Source organism: Nerophis ophidion, linkage group LG01 (assembly GCF_033978795.1).
Source record: "Nerophis ophidion isolate RoL-2023_Sa linkage group LG01, RoL_Noph_v1.0, whole genome shotgun sequence".
Lineage (NCBI taxonomy): Eukaryota > Metazoa > Chordata > Actinopteri > Syngnathiformes > Syngnathidae > Nerophis > Nerophis ophidion.
In genome coordinates, this window is record NC_084611.1 from 69,989,270 (window position 1) to 70,014,418 (window position 25,149).

Below are 25,149 nucleotides of genomic sequence, written 5' to 3' on the forward strand. Positions count from 1 at the left end.
GCTAAAAAATACAGCTGAACTGTCCTGTTATGTCTGGGCGCTGACGTCCCACGTCACTTGGCAAAAGGCACGGCTTTTTAAAGGCACACACACACTCTGCACTCATGAAATGTCTCCCAACTGGATATGCTAGTTATTTAAAACAAACATTTTTCAAGTAACACATTAATTACAAACCCCGTTTCCATATGAATTGGGAAATTGTGTTCGATGTAAAGATAAACGGAATCCAATGATTTGCAAAACTTTTTCAACCCATATTCAGTTGAATGTACTACAAAGACAACATATTTGATGTTCAAACTCATAAACTTGATTTTTTTTTGCAAATAATAATTAACTTAGAATTTCATGGCTGCAACACGTGCCAAAGTAGTTGGGAAAGGGCATGTTCACCACTGTGTTACATCACCTTTTCTTTTAACAACACTCAATAAACGTTTGGGAACTGAGGAAACTAATTGTTGAAGCCTGGAAGGTGGAATTCTTTCCCATTCTTGTTTTATGTAGAGCTTCAGTCGTTCAATAGGCCGGGGTCTCCGCTGTCATATTTTACGCTTCATAATGCGCCATACATTTTCGATAGGACTGCAGGCCGGCCAGGAAAGTACCTGCACTCTTTTTTTATGAAGCTGAATGTGGCTTGGCATTGTCTTGCTGAAATAAGCAGGGGTATCCATGAAAAAGTCGGCGCTTACATGGCAGCATATGTTGTTCCAAACAGATGGGTAACTTACAGATGAGTAAATTACCCATGCCTCGGGCACTAATGCACCCCCATACGATTACAGATGCTGGCTTTTCAACTTTGCGTCGATAACAGTCTGGATGGTTCGCTTCCCTTTTGGTCCAGATGAAACTATGTCGAATATTTCCAAAAACAATTTGAAATGTGGACTCGTCAGACCACTGAACACCTTTCCACTTTGCATCAGTCCATCTTAGATGATCTCGGGCCCAGAAAAGCCGGCGGCGTTTCTGGATGTTGTTGATAAGTGGCTTTTGCTTTGCATAGTAGAGCTTTAACTTGCACTTACAGATATAGCGACAAACTGTATTTAATGACAGTGGTTTTCTGAAGTGTTCCTGAGCCCATGTGGTGATATCCTTTAGAGATTGATGTCGGTTTTTGAAACAGTGCCGTCTGAGGGATCGAAGGTCACGGTCATTCAATGTTGGTTTCTGGCCATGCCGCTTACGTGGAGTGATTTCTCCAGATTCTCTGAACCTTTTGATGATATTATGGAGCGTAGATGTTGAAATCCCTAAATTTCTTGGAATTGCACTTTGAGAAAGGTTGTTCTTAAACTGTTTGACTATTTGCTCACGCAGTTGTGGACAAAGGGGGTGTACCTCGCCCCATCCTTTCTTGTGAAAGACTGAGCATTTTTTGGGAAGCTGTTTTTATACCCAATCATGGCACCCACCTGTTCCCAATTAGCCTGCACACCTGTGGGATGTTCCAAATAAGTGTTTGATTAGCATTCTTCAACTTTATCAGTATTTATTGCCACCTTCCCCATCTTCTTTGTCGTGTGTTGCTGGCATCAAATTCTAAAGTTAATGATTATTTGCACAAAAAATGTTTTTCAGTTTGAACATCAAATATGTTGTCTTTGTAGCATATTCAACTGAATATGGGTTGAAAATGATTTGCAAATCATTGTATTCCGTTTAAATTTACATCTAACACAATATCCCAACTCATATGGAAACGGGGTTTGTACTTTATTTAGTAATTCTTTACATTTATGAAAGAGTATCTCTCTTTGTAATTGAATTTTTGATCAAGGAACGACTATAATTATTTCTTTTTAAAATAGATTCTCCAAACATTGTTAATTGATAAACTCTGTATTATCAGGATATGGTGTATTTGCTCTTGCAACAATTTAAAAATGTTCTTTTGTGGTCGAGTACCGAGGGAAGTTCATCTCAAGACATGAGCGAGACAAGAGACAGAAACCCTGTATAATTATCTTTACTATTTATCTGGCATTATATGCTCAAAATTTTATCAACAAAAAGTGCTGATAATGTTATAATTAATAAGTCCTAACGTTATTGTTGTGTGTTTTGTTGCAGACACCAACTGTTGATGTTCTATCTCAACATTCTCCAGATTCAGATGTGAGCGATGAACCGACTTCATCCCTCCAACAGGTTATTACTTGACTATTTTATTATCCATCCATCCATTTTCTACCACCTGTCCCTTTTTTGGGGTGGCGGGGTGTGCTGGAGCCTATCTCAGCTGCATTCGGGCGGAAGGCCTGGACAAGTCGCCACCTCATCACAGGGCCAACACACATAGACAACATTTACACTCACATTCACAGACCAGGGCAGTGGTTCTTAAGCTTGTTGGAGGTACCGAACGAGTTTCATATGCGCATTCACCGAAACCTTCCTTAGTGAAAAATAAAATTATGTTTTTTTTCAGATTCAAGACAAAGTTATATGTTTTTGGTAACACTTTAGTATGGGGAACATATTCTAAATAACAAAGACCTAGTTTGGAGTTGTTGGGACACTAGGGGAACATATTTGAAGTAACAAGGAATTAATTTAGAGTTATTTGGTTAGGGTTAGGGTTAGAGGGTTAGGGCCAGTTTTAGACAGATATGGTTATAATAAGGCCATGCCGAATAAGGCATTAATAAGTACTTAATAATGACTAGTTAACAGCCCCATGTTACTAATTTGCATGTTAATAAGCAACTAATTAATGGTGAATATGTTCCCCATACAAATGTGTTACGATTTTTTTTTTACTGGTGCACAAAATGAACCGTCCATGAACATCACCTTGTTCAAAGAACAATAATAATAATAATAATAATAATGTATTAGATTTATATTGCGCTTTTCTATTGTTAGATATTCAAAGCGCTCACAGAAAAGTGGGAACCCATCATTCATTCACACCTGGTGGTGGTAAGCTACATCTGTAGCCACAGCTACCCTGGGGTAGACTGATGGAAGCGGGGCTGCCAGTTTGCGCCTACGGCCCCTCCGACCACCACCAATCATTCATTCATCATTCATTCACCTGTGTGAGCGGCACCGGGGGCAAGGGTGAAGTGTCCTGCAACCCTCAGGTTTCTGGCACGGCCGCTCTACCCACTACGCCATGCCGTAGTGCATAAACTCACAAAAAATTACACACATGCAAATGAGTGTGACTTCTGCTGTTGCCGTATCCGCAATAAGCCGATACGGAGAAGTTTTTATTTATTCGATGAGTCGGGTGTGTCTTGACCTCCGCCGAACCCCTGAGCCCAACTCACCGAACCCCTAGGGTTCGACCGAACCCAGGTTAAGAACCACTGCAGTAGGGCCAATTTATTGTTGCCAATCAACCTATCCCCAGGTGCATGTCTTTGGAGGTGAGAGGAAGCCGGCGTACCCGGAGGGAACCCACGCAGTCACGGGGAAAACATGCAAACTCCACACAGAAAGATCCTGAGCCCAAGATTGAACTCAGGACTACTCAGGACCTTCGATTTGTGAGGCACATGCACTAATCCCTGTTCCACCGTGCTGCCCTATATCTGCTCAAAATTTGACACAACCTATACTTCAAAAGACATTTAATCCTTTTAACCTCTCACAGATCATTTTATATGACAACATTTTTGTAAGGGAACATCCATGTTAGTCAGTGTGGAATTTACAACTCATGTTTAGCAAAACAGGAGATGTTACAGATCAGCAACATTAATTTTATATGTGATCACTTGTCATGTACTCATATATATTGAACTAAAAAAGACTTCAGTGTGTTTCATATAAGGTCCTCATATTTTCTGAACCACATTAGTGTGTGTTACAATGTTTAATTCAAAGCTTTAAAATGAGTGTTTCAATCCAGGTCCTTATATTTTCTGAACCACATTTTAGTGAATGTTACATTCTTAAATAATAGTCTAAGAGCTAAAACGCTATAATAATCTTTACTGTTTATGTAGAATTATATGCTCAGAATATTATCAACCAAAAGTGCTGATAATGTTCATTAGTTCTGACATTATATTTTTGTGTTTTGTTGCAGACACCAACTGTTGGGGCTCTATCTCAACATTCTCCAGATTCAGATGTGAGCGATAAACCGACTTCATCCCTCCAACAGGTTATTATATGTCTATTTTTACTATATCTGCTCTAAATTTGACCCACCCTATATTTTGAAAGACATTTATTAATTATAATCTCTCACAGATCAGTTTATATGACAACATTTTCGTAAGGCTACATCCATGTTAGTCAGTAGGGAGTTTAAAACTCATGTTTAGCCAAACAGGAGATGTTACAAGTCAACAACACAAATTGTACATGTGAGCACTCGTCATGTCCTCATATTGTTTGAACCAAGAAAGACTTAGGTGTGTTTCATATAAGGTCCTCATATTTTTTGAACCAGGTTAGCGTGTGTTACAATGTTTAATTCAAAGGTTTAAAATGAGTGTTTCAATCCAGGTCCTCTTTTTTTCTGAACCACATTTTAGTGAATGTTACATTCTTAAATAATAGTCTAAGAGCTAAAATGCTGTAATAATCTTTACTGTTTATGTCAAATTATATGTTCAGAATATTATCAACCAAAAGTGCTGATAATGTTATAATTAATTAGTTCTGACTTTATATTTTTGTGTTTTGTTGCAGACACCAACTGTTGGGGTTCTATCTCAACATTCTCCAGATTCAGATGTGAGCGATAAACAGACTTCATCCCTCCAACAGGTTATTACATGTCTATTTTTACTATATCTGCTCTAAATTTGACCCAACCTATATTTTGAATGACATTTATTAATTTTAATCTCTCAAAGATCAGTTTATACTACAAATTTTTTGTAAGGGTACATCCATGTTAGTCATTAGGGAGTTTACAACTCATGATGACAAAAACAGGAGATGTTACAAGTCAACAACATAAATTCAACATGTGCTCACTCGTCATGTCCTCATATTGTTTGAACCAAGAAAGACTTAGGTGTGTTTCATATAAGGTCCTCATATTTTCTGAACCAGGTTAGTGTGTGTTACAATGTTTAATTCAAAGCTTTAAAATGAGTGTTTCAATCCAGGTCCTCATTTTTTCTGAACCACATTTTAGTGAATGTTACATTCTTAAATAATAGTCTAAGAGCTAAAATGCTATAATAATCTTTACTGTTTATGTAAAATGATATGCTCAGAATATTATCAACCAAAAGTGCTGATAATGTTATAATTAATTAGTTCTGACATTATATTTTTGTGTTTTGTTGCAGACACCAACTGTTAGGGTTCTATCTCAACATTCTCCAGATTCAGATGTGAGCCATAAACCGACTTCATCCCTCCAAATGGTTATTACATGTCCATTTTTACTATATCTACTCTAAATTTGACCCAACCTATATTTGGTAAGACATTTATTCCTTTTAATCCATCACAGATCAGTTTATATGACAACAATTTCGTAAGGGTACATCCATGTTAGTCAGTAGGGAGTTTAGAACTCATGTTTAGCAAAACAGGAGATGTTACAAGTCAACAGCATAAATTCTACATGTGAGCACTCGTCATGTCCTCATATTGTTTGGACCAAGAAAGACTTAGGTGTGTTTCATATAAAGTCCTCATATTTTTTAACCAGATTAGTGTGTGTTACAATGTTAATGTCAAAACCTTTAAAATTAGTGTTTCAATTCAGGTCCCTTATGGTGTGTGTTACATTCTTAATGAATTGTCTAAGAGCTGAATCATTATAATAATCTTAACCATTTATCTGGCATTGTATGCTCAGATTTTTATCAACAAAAAGTGCTGATAATGTTATAATTAATTAGTTCTGACATTATAGTTTAGTGTTTTGTTGCAGACACCAGCTGTTGATGTTCTATCTCAACATTCTCCAGATTCAGCTGTGAGCAATTAACCGACTTCATCCTTCCAAAAGGTTATTACATGTCTATTTCATTACATCCACTCTAATTTGGACACTTGAAAAATCCATAGATTCAAAATGGAATGTTGCAAAAATTACGATGGTATAAAACACACACCGGACTTTTGTGTTTTCTTACTGTAGCTACGTTGAACCCAAAGGTTATGTTTGCTTTGTCCTACTTCTGGTGCTTTTTACTGTACTTCTTATAACTCATTTTTCTTCAATTCAATTAAATGTATCTCCAGATCACAGAAATGCTGACAACGCTCCAGAAAATGCAGTGCCACTTGTTTACAGCCGGATTCTGCAGCGCTGTTTTCAGTGATCAAAGTATTGGCTTTTAGAACTGTTGTTGTGTGTCTGGGGAAGCACAGAGACGAATGTGTTTGCACAGGAGGCAAACCTGTTAGAATTGTGCCATTTGTTATCAAATATATTGGTAAGAAAAGTAAAAAATAGTTTGTGATTTTAAGTGACTTCTTCTGTAAGGCTACAATACATTATATCATTTCAATTAGTTTTCACGTATAAGCCGTACTTTCAAAATGTGGTGCTGCGCCACTTTCAGTTAAATTAAGAGGAAGACCTTGTTGTGCGATAATGAATGTGTCATTTGTAGTGGGGAAACATATTTCCATATGATTAAAACTGTTACTACAAATAAATCTTATTAAGAAATGCAAATATTATTTCTAGTAGGATTTTAACGACCTGCAGATATAAAAAGTGTTTGACTAAAGTTGTTGGCCTAGAAATGTAGTTTAAAGTTATTTAATTTTCCATTAGATATTGGATCTTGAATACTCCGACAATACAGATTTTGAAGATCAAACCTATGTTCCAGACTCAAAAGGCAGTTCTTCAGATACAAGTGTTTGCAGCAGTGATCTTAGAGTCATACAATGCCTCTCCCAAAATTTTTTGAAGGACACCTTCAAATCATTTGGGATAGTCAAAACACAGAGAGAAATCACCAATTCAAGCACACTTGGAAGTTTCAGTTCATCATTAGCAAGCAGTGGTCATAGTTCTTTAGAGACAGATTGCAGCTCTGATTCTGGTTCACTAACCGTCTGATTCCCAGGCCTGTAGGACCATTGGAAAGGCATGTCCCCATATGTCACGTTTTTGTCATGAGTCCTGATATGTCACTCAAACACGTATGTGTGTGTGTGTGTATGTGTGTGTGTGTGCGTGCGTGCGTGAGTGTGCGTGTGTGCGTGTCCACATCTTCCCACGTAACATTCCCAGCCATCAATACATCGAAGCAGGGTCAAACATATGGTTAACCTTAACCTATTTAGTTCCTCCCAATCGTTTAAATATGTTTTCGGGAAGTCTGGTTGTTGTTTCAAATGATCGTAAACATTTAAACTGTCAAATGACTGGTCAGATGCTGATCAGAGGACATTCTGAATCTTCGGTGTGCGACGATCGTAAACATTTAAACTGTCAAATGGCTGGTCAGATGCTGATCAGATGACATTCTCAAGCTTCCTTAAAAACTGAACTCAACCTGAACCCTCCTTTGTTCCCTCTTAACCAATTCCTCTTCAGATCTTAAACCCACCCTCTTCCTGGTTTAAACTCCACCTTCTTCCTGGTTAAACCATTCCCTCTTCAGGTCTTGGCGTCACCCTCTTCCTGGTTAAAAGCCCACCCTCTTCCTGGTTAAATCACTCCCTCTTCAGGTCTTAACTCCGCCCTCTTCCCGGTTAAAACTCCACCCTCTTCCTGGTTAAACCACTCCCACTTCAAGTCTTAACTCCACCCTCTTCCAGGTTAAAGCTCCACCCTCTTCCTGGTTAAAACCCACCCTCTTCTTGGTTAAAACTCCACCCTCTTCCTGGTTAAGACTCCTTCCTCTTCCTTGTTAAACCACTCCCACCTCAGGTCTTAACTCCACCCTCTTCCGGGGTAAGCCACACCCATTTGACTTTTGACCCTTGACATTTGACCTTTGAACTTGACCCCTCATAAATCATTGATTTATGACCCCTCATAAATCATTGATTTATGACCCCCCATAAATCATTTTTTGACAGAAGGTGTCCCCTTAAATTCTCTCACAGAGTTTGATGTTTACTATAATCTCTTAATAAGAAATGCCATTTTAAATGTGGACAAAACCAGCACTCAGAAATAAACACGACTTCAGTTGGGTTCCAAATCACTTTGTTACTAGTAGTTTGTCTGGATACTTACCAGAGTAAGCCCTATTTGGTTTAAGACAGCAGAGTGGTACAGCGGGAGCGTGCTGGGCCCATAACCCAGAGGTTGATGGATCGAAACCATCCTCTGCTAAGGTTTAGGTTTCAGGTGAATCTTTGACTGATTCTTGTATTGAAACAAAGGCCAACACCCATTCAGCCCACAGCTGTCTTCTCTAACTCTTTGGGAATTACATTCATGATTCCTGCAAAGGTGAGAGTTTAAACATCTTATAAGTCAATCTCAACAGTACAGTTACAATCCATCCAACGCCCGGAGAATACAGTGACTTGAACGAATGACAGATTTCACTGGTTTGTGCATGACATTTTCATGGAACCCAGCATTCATGATGTTGAAGCCTGAGGTCTTTCTATATGAGAACCCTCTAAATTTGGTGTTGTGTGTGCTCAGCTGAACATGAGCTGATCAAGTATCTTGCAAAATACTTCATGATAAAAACACAGGACCTTGCTATGATTTATTTCCCGGTTTATGTATAAAGGTAAGAAGTAAAGTCAAAAAAAGGCTTGTTTCTACCCTGTTTCGAACAGGGGACCTTTCACGTGTTAGGCAAATGTGATAACCACTACACCATGTAAACTGCTGCAAGAACTCACCTTTGTCAAGACTTAAAAGTTGATATTCGGCCGATGGAAAACATGTGGCTCGCAAGTCTCATTGCTGTTATTAGCTGCATTGCATTTCTTGCCTTTTGTAGATGTTGTTATATCCCTTGTGCACGTAGAATGTGTTCCACTTTGTAGCATTTCAAACGCTCTTCCTCTTAACCGAGTTCATGAACCCACATTGTTACGCAGGCATTGGTGGTTCAGTGGTAGAGTTCTCGCTTGCCATGCGGGAGACCCGGGTCCGATTCCCGGCCAATGCATCTGTTGCTTTTTTTAGATTTTAAATAATATTCATAAGGGACAAAAGCGATTTTTGTGACAACCGCAAGACACAGGCATTGCACTCAGAAGGCATATTGGACTCACCGAAGACTGAAGCAGAGTACTCCAAGTTACTCCCATCCAAAGACAATGACATTGGGCCATCGTAACAAGAGATTTTCTAATAATTAGGGGAGTAATGAATTATATTTAGAAGTCAGTCTCTGTGGCACAATTGGTCAGCGCGCTCGGCTGTTAATTGAGAGGATGGTGGTTCAAGCCCACCCAAGGAGACACTTTGCCACGAACATAGTTTGAGGGTTTTCTTGTACAGCCCGTGTCCTTCTCTAAATTGGCACAGTGGTTTCGAGATAAAACGTGTGCCACGTTTGCAACCGTGCTTGTTTAAAATAGTGATAATCAATGCTCTCCCCTCAAATTAGCTATCCGTTGAGTATAGGGTTATAGGCATCAAGTTGAAATCCATGATGTTCCAGGCGCTGTAGCTGTCAGTCAAGATGCCTGTTTGTTAAACGGGAGATGTTTGGCTGAAATCCTGTCAGTGTCTTGGTGTTTTTTCTGTATCACTTTCTCAGTTTGTTCTCAAACCACGTGAATGTGGGCCTAACTTCTATTCGTTTTGAATGAAATCCCAATGGATCCACAGAGTTTGATGTTGACTACAATTTCTTAATAAGAAATGCCATTTTAAATGTGGACAAAACCAGCACTCAGAAATAAACACGACTTCAGTTGGGTTCCAAATCACTTTGTTACTAGTAGTTTGTCTGGATACTAACCAGAGTAAGCCCTATTAGGTTTAAGACAGCAGAGTGGCGCAGCGGGAGCGTGCTGGGCCCATAACCCAGAGGTCGATGGATCGAAACCATCCTCTGCTAAGGTTTAGGTTTCAGGTGAATTTTTGACTGATTCGTGTATTGAAACAAAGGCCAACACCCATTCATCCCACAGCTGTCTTCTCTAACTCTTTGGCAATTACATTTATGATTCCTGCTAAGGTGAGAGTTTAAACATCTTATAAGTCAATCTCAACAGTACAGTTACAATCCATCCAACGCCCGGAGAATACAGTGACTTGAATGAATGACAGATTTCATTGGTTTGTGCATGACATTTCCATGGAACCCAGCATTCATGATGTTGAAGCCTGAGGTCTGCCTATATGAGAACCCTCTAAATTTGGTGTTGTGTGTGCTCAGCTGAACATGAGCTGATCAGGTATGTTGCAAACTACTTCATGATAAAAACACAGGACCTTGCTATTATTTATTTCCCGGTTTATGTATAAAGGTAAGAGGTAAATTAAAAAAAAGGCTTGTTTCCACCCTGTTTCGAACAGGGGACCTTTCGCGTGTTAGGCGAATGTGATAACCACTACACTATGGAAACTGCTGCAAGAACTCACCTTTGTCAAGACTTACAAGTTGATATTCGGCCGATGGACAACATGTGGCTCGCAAGTCTCATTGCTGTTAGTAGCTGCATTGCATTTCTTGCCTTTTGTGGATGTTGTTATATCCCTTGTGCACGTAGAATGTGTTCCACGTCGTAGCATTTCAAACGCTCTTCCTCTTAACCGAGTTCATGAACCAACATTGTTATGCAGGCATTGGTGGTTAAGTGGTAGAATTCTCGCTTCCCATGCGGGAGACCCGGGTCCGATTCCCGGCCAATGCATCTGTTGCTTTTTTTAGATTTTAAATAATATTCATAAGGGACAAAAGCGATTTTTGTGACAACCGCAAGACACTGGCATTCCACTCAGAAGGCATATTGGACTCACCGAAGACTGAAGTGGAGTACTCCATGTTACTCCCATCCAAAGACAATGACATTGGGCCATCGTAACAAGAGATTTTTAATAATTGGGGGAGTAATGAATCAATTTTAGAAGTCAGTCTCTGTGGCGCAATTGGTCAGCGCGCTCGGCTGTTAACTGAGAGGATGGTGGTTCAAGCTCACCCAGGGACGACAAATTGTCACGGGCACAGTTTGAGGGCTTTTTTGTACAACCCGTGTGCTTCTCTAAATTGGCACAATTGTTTTGAGATAAAACGTGTGCCACGTTTGCAACCTTGCTTGTTTAAAATACTGATAATCAATGCTCTCCCCTCAAATTGGCTATACGTTGAGTATATGGTTATAGGCATCAAGTTGAAATCCATGATGTTCCAGGCGCTGTAGCTGTCAGTGAAGATGCCTGTTTGTTAAACGGGAGATGTTTGGCTGAAATCCTGTCAGTGTCTTGGTGTTTTTTCTGTATCACTTTCTCAGTTTTTTCCTAAACCACGTGAATGTGGGCCTAACTACTATTCGTTTTGAATGAAATCCCAATGGATCCACAGAGTTTGATGTTTACTACAATTTCTTAATAAGAAATGCCATTTTAAATGTGGACAAAACCAGCACTCAGAAATAAACATGACTTCAGTTGGGTTCCAAATCACTTTGTTACTAGTAGTTTGTCTGGATACTAACCAGAGTAAGCCCTATTAGTTTTAAGACAGCAGAGTGGCGCAGCGGGAGCGTGCTGGGCCCATAACCCAGAGGTCGATGGATCGAAACCATCCTCTGCTAAGGTTTAGGTTTCAGGTGAATCTTTGAATGATTCTTGTATTGAAACAAAGGCCAACACCCATTCAGCCCACAGCTGTCTTCTCTAACTCTTTGGGAATTACATTTATGATTCCTGCTAAGGTGAGAGTTTAAACATCTTATAAGTCAATCTCAATAGTACAGTTACAATCCATCCAATGCCTGGAGAATACAGTGACTTGAATGAATGACAGATTTCACTGGTTTGTGCATGACATTCTCATGGAACCCAGCATTCATGATGTTGAAGCCTGAGGTCTGTCTATATGAGAACCCTCTAAATTTGGTGTTGTGTGTGCTCAGCTGAACATGAGCTGATCAGGTATGTTGCAAACTACTTCATGATAAAAACACAGGACCTTGCTATTATTTATTTCCCGGTTTATGTATAAAGGTAAGAAGTAAAGTAAAAAAAAGGCTTGTTTCCACCCTGTTTCGAAAAGGGGACCTTTCGCGTGTGAGGCGAATGTGATAACCACTACACCATGGAAACTGCTGCAAGATACCACCTTTGTCAAGACTTACAAGTTGATATTCGGCCGATGGAAAACATGTGGCTCGCAAGTTTCATTGCTGTTAGTAGCTGCATTGCATTTCTTGCCTTTTGTGGATGTTGTTATATCCCTTGTGCACGTAGAATGTGTTCCACGTCGTAGCATTTCAAACGCTCTTCCTCTTAACCGAGTTCATGAACCAACATTGTTATGCAGGCATTGGTGGTTCAGTGGTAGAATTCTCGCTTCCCATGCGGGAGACCCGGGTCCGATTCCTGGCCAATGCATCTGTTGCTCTTTTTAGATTTTAAATAATATTCATAAGGGACAAAAGCGATTTTTGTGACAACCGCAAGACACAGTTATTCCACTCAGAAGGCATATTGGACTCACCGAAGACTGAAGTGGAGTACTCCAAGTTACTCCCATCCAAAGACAATGACATTGGGCCATCGTAACAAGAGATTTTCTAATAATTGGGGGAGTAATGAATCAAATTTGGAAGTCAGTCTCTGTGGCGCAATTGGTCAGCGCGCTCGGCTGTTAACTGAGAGGATGGTGGTTCAAGCCCACTCAGGGACGACACTTTGCCACGAGCACAGTTTGAGGGTTTTCTTGTACAACCCGTGTGCTTCTCTAAATTGGCACAATTGTTTTGAGATAAAACGTGTGCCACGTTTGCAACCGTGCTTGTTTAAAATAGTGATAATCAATGTTCTCCCCTCAAATTGGCTATACGTTGAGTATATGGTTATGGCATCAAGTTGAAATCCATGATGTTCCAGGCGCTGTAGCTGTCAGTCAAGATGCCTGTTTGTTAAACGGGAGATGTTTGGCTGAAATCCTGTCAGTGTCTTGGTGTTTTTTCTGTATCACTTTCTCAGTTTGTTCTCAAACCACGTGAATGTGGGCCTAACTCCTATTCGTTTTGAATGAAATCCCAATGGATCCACAGAGTTTGATGTTGACTACAATTTCTTAATAAGAAATGCCATTTTAAATGTGGACAAAACCAGCACTCAGAAATAAACACGACTTCAGTTGGGTTCCAAATCACTTTGTTACTAGTAGTTTGTCTGGATACTAACCAGAGTAAGCCCTATTAGGTTTAAGACAGCAGAGTGGCGCAGCGGGAGCGTGCTGGGCCCATAACCCAGAGGTAGATGGATCGAAACCATCCTCTGCTAAGGTTTAGGTTTCAGGTGAATCTTTGACTGATTCGTGTATTGAAACAAAGGCCAACACCCATTCATCCCACAGCTGTCTTCTCTAACTCTTTGGCAATTACATTTATGATAACTGCTAAGGTGAGAGTTTAAACATCTTATAAGTCAATCTCAACAGTACAGTTACAATCCATCCAACGCCCGGAGAATACAGTGACTTGAATGAATGACAGATTTCATTGGTTTGTGCATGACATTTCCATGGAGCCCAGCATTCATGATGTTGAAGCCTGAGGTCTGCCTATATGAGAACCCTCTAAATTTGGTGTTGTGTGTGCTCAGCTGAACATGAGCTGATCAGGTATGTTGCAAACTACTTCATGATAAAAACACAGGACCTTGCTATTATTCATTTCCCGGTTTATGTATAAAGGTAAGAGGTAAATTAAAAAAAAGGCTTGTTTCCACCCTGTTTCGAACAGGGGACCTTTCGCGTGTTAGGCGAATGTGATAACCACTACACCATGGAAACTGCTGCAAGAACTCACCTTTGTCAAGACTTACAAGTTGATATTCGGCCGATGGACAACATGTGGCTCGCAAGTCTCATTGCTGTTAGTAGCTGCATTGCATTTCTTGCCTTTTGTGGATGTTGTTATATCCCTTGTGCACGTAGAATGTGTTCCACGTCGTAGCATTTCAAACGCTCTTCCTCTTAACCGAGTTCATGAACCAACATTGTTATGCAGGCATTGGTGGTTAAGTGGTAGAATTCTCGCTTCCCATGCGGGAGACCCGGGTCCGATTCCCGGCCAATGCAATATGTTGCTTTTTTTAGATTTTAAATAATATTCATAAGGGACAAAAGCGATTTTTGTGACAACCGCAAGACACTGGCATTCCACTCAGAAGGCATATTGGACTCACCGAAGACTGAAGTGGAGTACTCCATGTTACTCCCATCCAAAGACAATGACATTGGGCCATCGTAACAAGAGATTTTTAATAATTGGGGGAGTAATGAATCAATTTTAGAAGTCAGTCTCTGTGGCGCAATTGGTCAGCGCGCTCGGCTGTTAACTGAGAGGATGGTGGTTCAAGCTCACCCAGGGACGACAAATTGTCACGAGCACAGTTTGAGGGCTTTTTTGTACAACCCGTGTGCTTCTCTAAATTGGCACAATTGTTTTGAGATAAAACGTGTGCCACGTTTGCAACCTTGCTTGTTTAAAATACTGATAATCAATGCTCTCCCCTCAAATTGGCTATACGTTGAGTATATGGTTATAGGCATCAAGTTGAAATCCATGATGTTCCAGGCGCTGTAGCTGTCAGTGAAGATGCCTGTTTGTTAAACGGGAGATGTTTGGCTGAAATCCTGTCAGTGTCTTGGTGTTTTTTCTGTATCACTTTCTCAGTTTTTTCCTAAACCACGTGAATGTGGGCCTAACTACTATTCGTTTTGAATGAAATCCCAATGGATCCACAGAGTTTGATGTTTACTACAATTTCTTAATAAGAAATGCCATTTTAAATGTGGACAAAACCAGCACTCAGAAATAAACATGACTTCAGTTGGGTTCCAAATCACTTTGTTACTAGTAGTTTGTCTGGATACTAACCAGAGTAAGCCCTATTAGTTTTAAGACAGCAGAGTGGCGCAGCGGGAGCGTGCTGGGCCCATAACCCAGAGGTCGATGGATCGAAACCATCCTCTGCTAAGGTTTAGGTTTCAGGTGAATCTTTGAATGATTCTTGTATTGAAACAAAGGCCAACACCCATTCAGCCCACAGCTGTCTTCTCTAACTCTTTGGGAATTACATTTATGATTCCTGCTAAGGTGAGAGTTTAAACATCTTATAAGTCAATCTCAATAGTACAGTTACAATCCATCCAACGCCTGGAGAATACAGTGACTTGAATGAATGACAGATTTCACTGGTTTGTGCATGACATTCTCATGGAACCCAGCATTCATGATGTTGAAGCCTGAGGTCTGTCTATATGAGAACCCTCTAAATTTGGTGTTGTGTGTGCTCAGCTGAACATGAGCTGATCAGGTATGTTGCAAACTACTTCATGATAAAAACACAGGACCTTGCTATTATTTATTTCCCGGTTTATGTATAAAGGTAAGAAGTAAAGTAAAAAAAAGGCTTGTTTCCAACCTGTTTCGAACAGGGGACCTTTCGCGTGTGAGGCGAATGTGATAACCACTACACCATGGAAACTGCTGCAAGATACCACCTTTGTCAAGACTTACAAGTTGATATTCGGCCGATGGAAAACATGTGGCTCGCAAGTCTCATTGCTGTTAGTAGCTGCATTGCATTTCTTGCCTTTTGTGGATGTTGTTATATCCCTTGTGCACGTAGAATGTGTTCCACGTCGTAGCATTTCAAACGCTCTTCCTCTTAACCGAGTTCATGAACCAACATTGTTATGCAGGCATTGGTGGTTCAGTGGTAGAATTCTCGCTTCCCATGCGGGAGACCCGGGTCCGATTCCTGGCCAATGCATCTGTTGCTCTTTTTAGATTTTAAATAATATTCATAAGGGACAAAAGCGATTTTTGTGACAACCGCAAGACACAGTTATTCCACTCAGAAGGCATATTGGACTCACCGAAGACTGAAGTGGAGTACTCCAAGTTACTCCCATCCAAAGACAATGACATTGGGCCATCGTAACAAGAGATTTTCTAATAATTGGGGGAGTAATGAATCAAATTTGGAAGTCAGTCTCTGTGGCGCAATTGGTCAGCGCGCTCGGCTGTTAACTGAGAGGATGGTGGTTCAAGCCCACTCAGGGACGACACTTTGCCACGAGCACAGTTTGAGGGTTTTCTTGTACAACCCGTGTGCTTCTCTAAATTGGCACAATTGTTTTGAGATAAAACGTGTGCCACGTTTGCAACCGTGCTTTTTTAAAATAGTGATAATCAATGTTCTCCCCTCAAATTGGCTATCCGTTGAGTATAGGGTTATAGGCATCAAGTTGAAATCCATGATGTTCCAGGCGCTGTAGCTGTCAGTCAAGATGCCTGTTTGTTAAACGGGAGATGTTTGGCTGAAATCCTGTCAGTGTCTTGGTGTTTTTTCTGTATCACTTTCTCAGTTTGTTCTCAAACCACGTGAATGTGGGCCTAACTTCTATTCGTTTTGAATGAAATCCCAATGGATCCACAGAGTTTGATGTTGACTACAATTTCTTAATAAGAAATGCCATTTTAAATGTGGACAAAACCAGCACTCAGAAATAAACACGACTTCAGTTGGGTTCCAAATCACTTTGTTACTAGTAGTTTGTCTGGATACTAACCAGAGTAAGCCCTATTAGGTTTAAGACAGCAGAGTGGCGCAGCGGGAGCGTGCTGGGCCCATATCCCAGAGGTCGATGGATCGAAACCATCCTCTGCTAAGGTTTAGGTTTCAGGTGAATCTTTGACTGATTCGTGTATTGAAACAAAGGCCAACACCCATTCATCCCACAGCTGTCTTCTCTAACTCTTTGGCAATTACATTTATGATTCCTGCTAAGGTGAGAGTTTAAACATCTTATAAGTCAATCTCAACAGTACAGTTACAATCCATCCAACGCCCGGAGAATACAGTGACTTGAATGAATGACAGATTTCATTGGTTTGTGCATGACATTTCCATGGAACCCAGCATTCATGATGTTGAAGCCTGAGGTCTGCCTATATGAGAACCCTCTAAATTTGGTGTTGTGTGTGCTCAGCTGAACATGAGCTGATCAGGTATGTTGCAAACTACTTCATGATAAAAACACAGGACCTTGCTATTATTCATTTCCCGGTTTATGTATAAAGGTAAGAGGTAAATTCAAAAAAAGGCTTGTTTCCACCCTGTTTCGAACAGGGGACCTTTCGCGTATTAGGCGAATGTGATAACCACTACACCATGGAAACTGCTGCAAGAACTCACCTTTGTCAAGACTTACAAGTTGATATTCGGCCGATGGACAACATGTGGCTCGCAAGTCTCATTGCTGTTAGTAGCTGCATTGCATTTCTTGCCTTTTGTGGATGTTGTTATATCCCTTGTGCACGTAGAATGTGTTCCACGTCGTAGCATTTCAAACGCTCTTCCTCTTAACCGAGTTCATGAACCAACATTGTTATGCAGGCATTGGTGGTTAAGTGGTAGAATTCTCGCTTCCCATGCGGGAGACCCGGGTCCGATTCCCGGCCAATGCATCTGTTGCTTTTTTTAGATTTTAAATAATATTCATAAGGGACAAAAGCGATTTTTGTGACAACCGCAAGACACTGGCATTCCACTCAGAAGGCATATTGGACTCACCGAAGACTGAAGTGGAGTACTCCATGTTACTCCCATCCAAAGACAATGACATTGGGCCATCGTAACAAGAGATTTTTAATAATTGGGGGAGTAATGAATCAATTTTAGAAGTCAGTCTCTGTGGCGCAATTGGTCAGCGCGCTCGGCTGTTTACTGAGAGGATGGTGGTTCAAGCTCACCCAGGGACGACAAATTGTCACGAGCACAGTTTGAGGGCTTTCTTGTACAACCCGTGTGCTTCTCTAAATTGGCACAATTGTTTTGAGATAAAACGTGTGCCACGTTTGCAACCTTGCTTGTTTAAAATACTGATAATCAATGCTCTCCCCTCAAATTGGCTATACGTTGAGTATATGGTTATAGGCATCAAGTTGAAATCCATGATGTTCCAGGCGCTGTAACTGTCAGTGAAGATGCCTGTTTGTTAAACGGGAGATGTTTGGCTGAAATCCTGTCAGTGTCTTGGAGTTTTTTCTGTATCACTTTCTCAGTTTTTTCCTAAACCACGTGAATGTGGGCCTAACTACTATTCGTTTTGAATGAAATCCCAATGGATCCACAGAGTTTGATGTTTACTACAATTTCTTAATAAGAAATGCCATTTTAAATGTGGACAAAACCAGCACTCAGAAATAAACATGACTTCAGTTGGGTTCCAAATCACTTTGTTACTAGTAGTTTGTCTGGATACTAACCAGAGTAAGCCCTATTAGTTTTAAGACAGCAGAGTGGCGCAGCGGGAGCGTGCTGGGCCCATAACCCAGAGGTCGATGGATCGAAACCATCCTCTGCTAAGGTTTAGGTTTCAGGTGAATCTTTGAATGATTCTTGTATTGAAACAAAGGCCAACCCCCATTCAGCCCACAGCTGTCTTCTCTAACTCTTTGGGAATTACATTTATGATTCCTGCTAAGGTGAGAGTTTAAACATCTTATAAGTCAATCTCAATAGTACAGTTACAATCCATCCAACGCCTGGAGAATACAGTGACTTGAATGAATGACAGATTTCACTGGTTTGTGCATGACATTCTCATGGAACCCAGCATTCATGATGTTGAAGCCTGAGGTCTGTCTATATGAGAACCCTCTAAATTTGGTGTTGTGTGTGCTCAGCTGAACATGAGCTGATCAGGTATGTTGCAAACTACTTCATGATAAAAACACAGGACCTTGCTATTATTTATTTCCCGGTTTATGTATAAAGGTAAGAAGTAAAGTAAAAAAAAGGCTTGTTTCCAACCTGTTTCGAACAGGGGACCTTTCGCGTGTGAGGCGAATGTGATAACCACTACACCATGGAAACTGCTGCAAGATACCACCTTTGTCAAGACTTACAAGTTGATATTCGGCCGATGGAAAACATGTGGCTCGCAAGTCTCATTGCTGTTAGTAGCTGCATTGCATTTCTTGCCTTTTGTGGATGTTGTTATATCCCTTGTGCACGTAGAATGTGTTCCACGTCGTAGCATTTCAAACGCTCTTCCTCTTAACCGAGTTCATGAACCAACATTGTTATGCAGGCATTGGTGGTTCAGTGGTAGAATTCTCGCTTCCCATGCGGGAGACCCGGGTCCGATTCCTGGCCAATGCATCTGTTGCTCTTTTTAGATTTTAAATAATATTCATAAGGGACAAAAGCGATTTTTGTGACAACCGCAAGACACAGTTATTCCACTCAGAAGGCATATTGGACTCACCGAAGACTGAAGTGGAGTACTCCAAGTTACTCCCATCCAAAGACAATGACATTGGGCCATCGTAACAAGAGATTTTCTAATAATTGGGGGAGTAATGAATCAAATTTGGAAGTCAGTCTCTGTGGCGCAATTGGTCAGCGCGCTCGGCTGTTAACTGAGAGGATGGTGGTTCAAGCCCACTCAGGGACGACACTTTGCCACGAGCACAGTTTGAGGGTTTTCTTGTACAACCCGTGTGCTTCTCTAAATTGGCACAATTGTTTTGAGATAAAACGTGTGCCACGTTTGCAACCGTGCTTTTTTAAAATAGTGATAATCAATGTTCTCCCCTCAAATTGGCTATCCGTTGAGTATAGGGTTATAGGCATCAAGTTGAAATCCATGATGTTCCAGGCGCTGTAGCTGTCAGTCAAGATGCCTGTTTGTTAAACGGGAGATGTTTGGCTGAAATCCTGTCAGTGTCTTGGTGTTTTTTCTGTATCACTTTCTCAGTTTGTTCTCAAACCACGTGAATGTGGGCCTAACTTCTATTCGTTTTGAATGAAATCCCAATGGATCCACAGAGTTTGATGTTGACTACAATTTCTTAATAAGAAATGCCATTTTAAATGTGGACAAAACCAGCACTCAGAAATAAACACGACTTCAGTTGGGTTCCAAATCACTTTGTTACTAGTAGTTTGTCTGGATACTAACCAGAGTAAGCCCTATTAGGTTTAAGACAGCAGAGTGGCGCAGCGGGAGCGTGCTGGGCCCATAACCCAGAGGTCGATGGATCGAAACCATCCTCTGCTAAGGTTTAGGTTTCAGGTGAATCTTTGACTGATTCGTGTATTGAAACAAAGGCCAACACCCATTCATCCCACAGCTGTCTTCTCTAACTCTTTGGCAATTACATTTATGATTCCTGCTAAGGTGAGAGTTTAAACATCTTATAAGTCAATCTCAACAGTACAGTTACAATCCATCCAACGCCCGGAGAATACAGTGACTTGAATGAATGACAGATTTCATTGGTTTGTGCATGACATTTCCATGGAACCCAGCATTCATGATGTTGAAGCCTGAGGTCTGCCTATATGAGAACCCTCTAAATTTGGTGTTGTGTGTGCTCAGCTGAACATGAGCTGATCAGGTATGTTGCAAACTACTTCAAGATAAAAACACAGGACCTTGCTATTATTCATTTCCCGGTTTATGTATAAAGGTAAGAGGTAAATTCAAAAAAAGGCTTGTTTCCACCCTGTTTCGAACAGGGGACCTTTCGCGTATTAGGCGAATGTGATAACCACTACACCATGGAAACTGCTGCAAGAACTCACCTTTGTCAAGACTTACAAGTTGATATTCGGCCGATGGACAACATGTGGCTCGCAAGTCTCATTGCTGTTAGTAGCTGCATTGCATTTCTTGCCTTTTGTGGATGTTGTTATATCCCTTGTGCACGTAGAATGTGTTCCACGTCGTAGCATTTCAAACGCTCTTCCTCTTAACCGAGTTCATGAACCAACATTGTTATGCAGGCATTGGTGGTTAAGTGGTAGAATTCTCGCTTCCCATGCGGGAGACCCGGGTCCGATTCCCGGCCAATGCATCTGTTGCTTTTTTTAGATTTTAAATAATATTCATAAGGGACAAAAGCGATTTTTGTGACAACCGCAAGACACTGGCATTCCACTCAGAAGGCATATTGGACTCACCGAAGACTGAAGTGGAGTACTCCATGTTACTCCCATCCAAAGACAATGACATTGGGCCATCGTAACAAGAGATTTTTAATAATTGGGGGAGTAATGAATCAATTTTAGAAGTCAGTCTCTGTGGCGCAATTGGTCAGCGCGCTCGGCTGTTAACTGAGAGGATGGTGGTTCAAGCTCACCCAGGGACGACAAATTGTCACGAGCACAGTTTGAGGGCTTTCTTGTACAACCCGTGTGCTTCTCTAAATTGGCACAATTGTTTTGAGATAAAACGTGTGCCACGTTTGCAACCTTGCTTGTTTAAAATACTGATAATCAATGCTCTCCCCTCAAATTGGCTATACGTTGAGTATATGGTTATAGGCATCAAGTTGAAATCCATGATGTTCCAGGCGCTGTAACTGTCAGTGAAGATGCCTGTTTGTTAAACGGGAGATGTTTGGCTGAAATCCTGTCAGTGTCTTGGAGTTTTTTCTGTATCACTTTCTCAGTTTTTTCCTAAACCACGTGAATGTGGGCCTAACTACTATTCGTTTTGAATGAAATCCCAATGGATCCACAGAGTTTGATGTTTACTACAATTTCTTAATAAGAAATGCCATTTTAAATGTGGACAAAACCAGCACTCAGAAATAAACATGACTTCAGTTGGGTTCCAAATCACTTTGTTACTAGTAGTTTGTCTGGATACTAACCAGAGTAAGCCCTATTAATTTTAAGACAGCAGAGTGGCGCAGCGGGAGCGTGCTGGGCCCATAACCCAGAGGTCGATGGATCGAAACCATCCTCTGCTAAGGTTTAGGTTTCAGGTGAATCTTTGAATGATTCTTGTATTGAAACAAAGGCCAACACCCATTCAGCCCACAGCTGTCTTCTCTAACTCTTTGGGAATTACATTTATGATTCCTGCTAAGGTGAGAGTTTAAACATCTTATAAGTCAATCTCAATAGTACAGTTACAATCCATCCAACGTCTGGAGAATACAGTGACTTGAATGAATGACAGATTTCACTGGTTTGTGCATGACATTCTCATGGAACCCAGCATTCATGATGTTGAAGCCTGAGGTCTGTCTATATGAGAACCCTCTAAATTTGGTGTTGTGTGTGCTCAGCTGAACATGAGCTGATCAGGTATGTTGCAAACTACTTCATGATAAAAACACAGGACCTTGCTATTATTTATTTCCCGGTTTATGTATAAAGGTAAGAAGTAAAGTAAAAAAAAGGCTTGTTTCCACCCTGTTTCGAACAGGGGACCTTTCGCTTGTGAGGCGAATGTGATAACCACTACACCATGGAAACTGCTGAAAGATACCACCTTTGTCAAGACTTACAAGTTGATATTCGGCCGATGGAAAACATGTGGCTCGCAAGTCTCATTGCTGTTAGTAGCTGCATTGCATTTCTTGCCTTTTGTGGATGTTGTTATATCCCTTGTGCACGTAGAATGTGTTCCACGTCGTAGCATTTCAAACGCTCTTCCTCTTAACCGAGTTCATGAACCAACATTGTTATGCAGGCATTGGTGGTTCAGTGGTAGAATTCTCGCTTCCCATGCGGGAGACCCGGGTCCGATTCCTGGCCAATGCATCTGTTGCTCTTTTTAGATTTTAAATAATATTCATAAGGGACAAAAGCGATTTTTTTGACAACCGCAAGACACAGGCATTCCACTCAGAAGGCATATTGGACTCACCGAAGACTGAAGTGGAGTACTCCAAGTTACTCCCATCCAAAGACAATGACATTGGGCCATCGTAACAAGAGATTTTCTAATAATTGGGGAGTAATGAATCAAATTTGGAAGTCAGTCTCTGTGGCGCAATTGGTCAGCGCGCTCGGCTGTTAACTGAGAGGATGGTGGTTCAAGCCCACCCAGGGACGACCTTTTGCCATGAGCACCGTTTGAGGGTTTTCTTGTACAACCCGTGTGCTTCTCTAAATTGGCACAATTGTTTTGAGATAAAACGTGTGCCACGTTTGCAACCGTGCTTTTTTAAAATAGTGATAATCAATGTTCTCCCCTCAAATTGGCTATCCGTTGAGTATAGGGTTATAGGCATCAAGTTGAAATCCATGATGTTCCAGGCGCTGTAGCTGTCAGTCAAGATGCCTGTTTGTTAAACGGGAGATGTTTGGCTGAAATCCTGTCAGTGTCTTGGTGTTTTTTCTGTATCACTTTCTCAGTTTGTTCTCAAACCACGTGAATGTGGGCCTAACTTCTATTCGTTTTGAATGAAATCCCAATGGATCCACAGAGTTTGATGTTGACTACAATTTCTTAATAAGAAATGCCATTTTAAATGTGGACAAAACCAGCACTCAGAAACAAACACGACTTCAGTTGGGTTCCAAATCACTTTGTTACTAGTAGTTTGTCTGGATACTAACCAGAGTAAGCCCTTTTAGGCTTAAGACAGCAGAGTGGCGTAGCGGGAGCGTGCTAGGCCCATAACCCAGAGGTCGATGGATCGGATCCATCCTCTGCTAAGGTTTAGGTTTCAGGTGAATCTTTGACTGATTCGTGTATTGAAACAAAGGCCAACACCCATTCAGCCCACAGCTGTCTTCTCTAACTCTTTGGGAATTACATTTATGATTCCTGCTAAGGTGAGAGTTTAAACATCTTATAAGTCAATCTCAACAGTACAGTTACAATCCATCCAATGCCCGGAGAATACAGTGACTTGAATGAATGACAGATTTCACTGGTTTGTGCATGACATTTCCACGGAACCCAGCATTCATGATCTTGAAGCCTGAGGTCTGCCTATATGAGAACCCTCTAAATTTGGTGTTGTGTGTGCTCAGCTGAACATGAGCTGATCAGGTATGTTGCAAACTACTTCATGATAAAAACACAGGACCTTGCTATTATTTATTTTCCGGTTTATGTATAAAGGTAAGAAGTAAAGTCAAAAAAAGGCTGTTTCCACCCTGTTTCGAACAGGGGACCTTTCGCGTGTTAGGCGAATGTGATAACCACTACACCATGGAGACTGCTGCAAGATCCCACCTTTGTCAAGACTTACAAGTTGATATCCGGCCGATGGAGAACACGTGGCTCGCAAGTCTCATTGCTGTTAGTAGCTGCATTGCATTTCTTGCCTTTTGTGGATGTTGTTATATCCCTTGTGCACGTAGAATGTGTTCCACGTCGTAGCATTTCAAACGCTCTTCCTCTTAACCGAGTTCATGAACCAACATTGTTATGCAGGCATTGGTGGTTCAGTGGTAGAATTCTCGCTTCCCATGCGGGAGACCCGGGTCCGATTCCCGGCCAATGCATCTGTTGCTTTTTTTAGATTTTAAATAATATTCATAAGGGACAAAAGCGATTTTTTTGACAACCGCAAGACACAGGCATTCCACTCAGAAGGCATATTGGACTCACCGAAGACTGAAGTGGAGTACTCCAAGTTACTCCCATCCAAAGACAATGACATTGGGCCATCGTAACAAGAGATTTTCTAATCATTGGGGGAGTAATGAATAAAGTTTACAAGTCAGTCTCTGTGGCGCAATTGGTCAGCGCGCTCGGCTGTTAACTGAGAGGATGGTGGTTCAAGCCCACCCAGGGACGACACTTTGTCACGAGCACAGTTTGAGGGTTTTCTTGTACAACCCGTGTGCTTCTCTAAATTGGCACAATTGTTTTGAGATAAAACGTGTGCCACGTTTGCAACCCTGCTTGTTTAAAATACTGATAATCAATGCTCTCCCCTCAAATTGGCTATACGTCGAGTATAGGGTTATAGGCATCAAGTTGAAATCCATGATGTTCCAGGCGCTGTAGCTGTCAGTCAAGATGCCTGTTTGTTAAACGGGAGATGTTTGGCTGAAATCCTGTCAGTGTCTTGGTGTTTTTTCTGTATCACTTTCTCAGTTTGTTCTCAAACCACGTGAATGTGGGCCTAACTTCTATTCGTTTTGAATGAAATCCCAATGGATCCACAGAGTTTGATATTGACTACAATTTCTTAATAAGAAATGCCATTTTAAATGTGGACAAAAACAGCACTCAGAAATAAACATGACTTCAGTTGGGTTCCAAATCACTTTGTTACTAGTAGTTTGTCTGGATACTAACCAGAGTAAGCCCT

General features: G+C 41.0%; 1 long non-coding RNA gene and 34 other non-coding genes across 35 annotated transcripts in view; 26 read left to right on the top strand and 9 right to left on the bottom strand.

Moving 5' to 3' along the window:
- The window catches only part of LOC133538479 (uncharacterized), a 71,241-nt gene that overhangs the window by 27,364 nt on the left and 18,728 nt on the right, over positions 1-25,149 (top strand). The window lies entirely within an intron of this gene.
- On the top strand, positions 8,971-9,041 carry trnag-gcc (transfer RNA glycine (anticodon GCC)). Its single transcript has one exon. It is a non-coding gene; the product is annotated as a tRNA-Gly (tRNA).
- trnam-cau (transfer RNA methionine (anticodon CAU)) lies at positions 9,870-9,941 on the top strand. The gene has a single exon. It is a non-coding gene; the product is annotated as a tRNA-Met (tRNA).
- Positions 10,380-10,452, bottom strand: trnav-aac (transfer RNA valine (anticodon AAC)). Its single transcript has one exon. It is a non-coding gene; the product is annotated as a tRNA-Val (tRNA).
- Positions 10,670-10,740, top strand: trnag-ccc (transfer RNA glycine (anticodon CCC)). The gene has a single exon. It is a non-coding gene; the product is annotated as a tRNA-Gly (tRNA).
- trnan-guu (transfer RNA asparagine (anticodon GUU)) lies at positions 10,961-11,034 on the top strand. The gene has a single exon. It is a non-coding gene; the product is annotated as a tRNA-Asn (tRNA).
- Positions 11,569-11,640, top strand: trnam-cau (transfer RNA methionine (anticodon CAU)). The gene has a single exon. It is a non-coding gene; the product is annotated as a tRNA-Met (tRNA).
- Positions 12,079-12,151, bottom strand: trnav-cac (transfer RNA valine (anticodon CAC)). Its single transcript has one exon. It is a non-coding gene; the product is annotated as a tRNA-Val (tRNA).
- trnag-ccc (transfer RNA glycine (anticodon CCC)) lies at positions 12,369-12,439 on the top strand. The gene has a single exon. It is a non-coding gene; the product is annotated as a tRNA-Gly (tRNA).
- On the top strand, positions 12,661-12,734 carry trnan-guu (transfer RNA asparagine (anticodon GUU)). The gene has a single exon. It is a non-coding gene; the product is annotated as a tRNA-Asn (tRNA).
- Positions 13,778-13,850, bottom strand: trnav-aac (transfer RNA valine (anticodon AAC)). Its single transcript has one exon. It is a non-coding gene; the product is annotated as a tRNA-Val (tRNA).
- trnag-ccc (transfer RNA glycine (anticodon CCC)) lies at positions 14,068-14,138 on the top strand. Its single transcript has one exon. It is a non-coding gene; the product is annotated as a tRNA-Gly (tRNA).
- trnan-guu (transfer RNA asparagine (anticodon GUU)) lies at positions 14,360-14,433 on the top strand. Its single transcript has one exon. It is a non-coding gene; the product is annotated as a tRNA-Asn (tRNA).
- trnam-cau (transfer RNA methionine (anticodon CAU)) lies at positions 14,968-15,039 on the top strand. Its single transcript has one exon. It is a non-coding gene; the product is annotated as a tRNA-Met (tRNA).
- Positions 15,478-15,550, bottom strand: trnav-cac (transfer RNA valine (anticodon CAC)). Its single transcript has one exon. It is a non-coding gene; the product is annotated as a tRNA-Val (tRNA).
- On the top strand, positions 15,768-15,838 carry trnag-ccc (transfer RNA glycine (anticodon CCC)). The gene has a single exon. It is a non-coding gene; the product is annotated as a tRNA-Gly (tRNA).
- Positions 16,060-16,133, top strand: trnan-guu (transfer RNA asparagine (anticodon GUU)). The gene has a single exon. It is a non-coding gene; the product is annotated as a tRNA-Asn (tRNA).
- Positions 17,178-17,250, bottom strand: trnai-aau (transfer RNA isoleucine (anticodon AAU)). The gene has a single exon. It is a non-coding gene; the product is annotated as a tRNA-Ile (tRNA).
- trnag-ccc (transfer RNA glycine (anticodon CCC)) lies at positions 17,468-17,538 on the top strand. Its single transcript has one exon. It is a non-coding gene; the product is annotated as a tRNA-Gly (tRNA).
- Positions 17,759-17,832, top strand: trnan-guu (transfer RNA asparagine (anticodon GUU)). Its single transcript has one exon. It is a non-coding gene; the product is annotated as a tRNA-Asn (tRNA).
- trnam-cau (transfer RNA methionine (anticodon CAU)) lies at positions 18,367-18,438 on the top strand. Its single transcript has one exon. It is a non-coding gene; the product is annotated as a tRNA-Met (tRNA).
- Positions 18,877-18,949, bottom strand: trnav-cac (transfer RNA valine (anticodon CAC)). Its single transcript has one exon. It is a non-coding gene; the product is annotated as a tRNA-Val (tRNA).
- trnag-ccc (transfer RNA glycine (anticodon CCC)) lies at positions 19,167-19,237 on the top strand. Its single transcript has one exon. It is a non-coding gene; the product is annotated as a tRNA-Gly (tRNA).
- Positions 19,459-19,532, top strand: trnan-guu (transfer RNA asparagine (anticodon GUU)). Its single transcript has one exon. It is a non-coding gene; the product is annotated as a tRNA-Asn (tRNA).
- On the top strand, positions 20,067-20,138 carry trnam-cau (transfer RNA methionine (anticodon CAU)). The gene has a single exon. It is a non-coding gene; the product is annotated as a tRNA-Met (tRNA).
- On the bottom strand, positions 20,577-20,649 carry trnai-aau (transfer RNA isoleucine (anticodon AAU)). Its single transcript has one exon. It is a non-coding gene; the product is annotated as a tRNA-Ile (tRNA).
- On the top strand, positions 20,867-20,937 carry trnag-ccc (transfer RNA glycine (anticodon CCC)). Its single transcript has one exon. It is a non-coding gene; the product is annotated as a tRNA-Gly (tRNA).
- Positions 21,158-21,231, top strand: trnan-guu (transfer RNA asparagine (anticodon GUU)). Its single transcript has one exon. It is a non-coding gene; the product is annotated as a tRNA-Asn (tRNA).
- On the top strand, positions 21,766-21,837 carry trnam-cau (transfer RNA methionine (anticodon CAU)). The gene has a single exon. It is a non-coding gene; the product is annotated as a tRNA-Met (tRNA).
- On the bottom strand, positions 22,276-22,348 carry trnav-cac (transfer RNA valine (anticodon CAC)). Its single transcript has one exon. It is a non-coding gene; the product is annotated as a tRNA-Val (tRNA).
- On the top strand, positions 22,566-22,636 carry trnag-ccc (transfer RNA glycine (anticodon CCC)). The gene has a single exon. It is a non-coding gene; the product is annotated as a tRNA-Gly (tRNA).
- Positions 22,857-22,930, top strand: trnan-guu (transfer RNA asparagine (anticodon GUU)). The gene has a single exon. It is a non-coding gene; the product is annotated as a tRNA-Asn (tRNA).
- trnav-aac (transfer RNA valine (anticodon AAC)) lies at positions 23,974-24,046 on the bottom strand. The gene has a single exon. It is a non-coding gene; the product is annotated as a tRNA-Val (tRNA).
- On the top strand, positions 24,264-24,334 carry trnag-ccc (transfer RNA glycine (anticodon CCC)). Its single transcript has one exon. It is a non-coding gene; the product is annotated as a tRNA-Gly (tRNA).
- On the top strand, positions 24,556-24,629 carry trnan-guu (transfer RNA asparagine (anticodon GUU)). The gene has a single exon. It is a non-coding gene; the product is annotated as a tRNA-Asn (tRNA).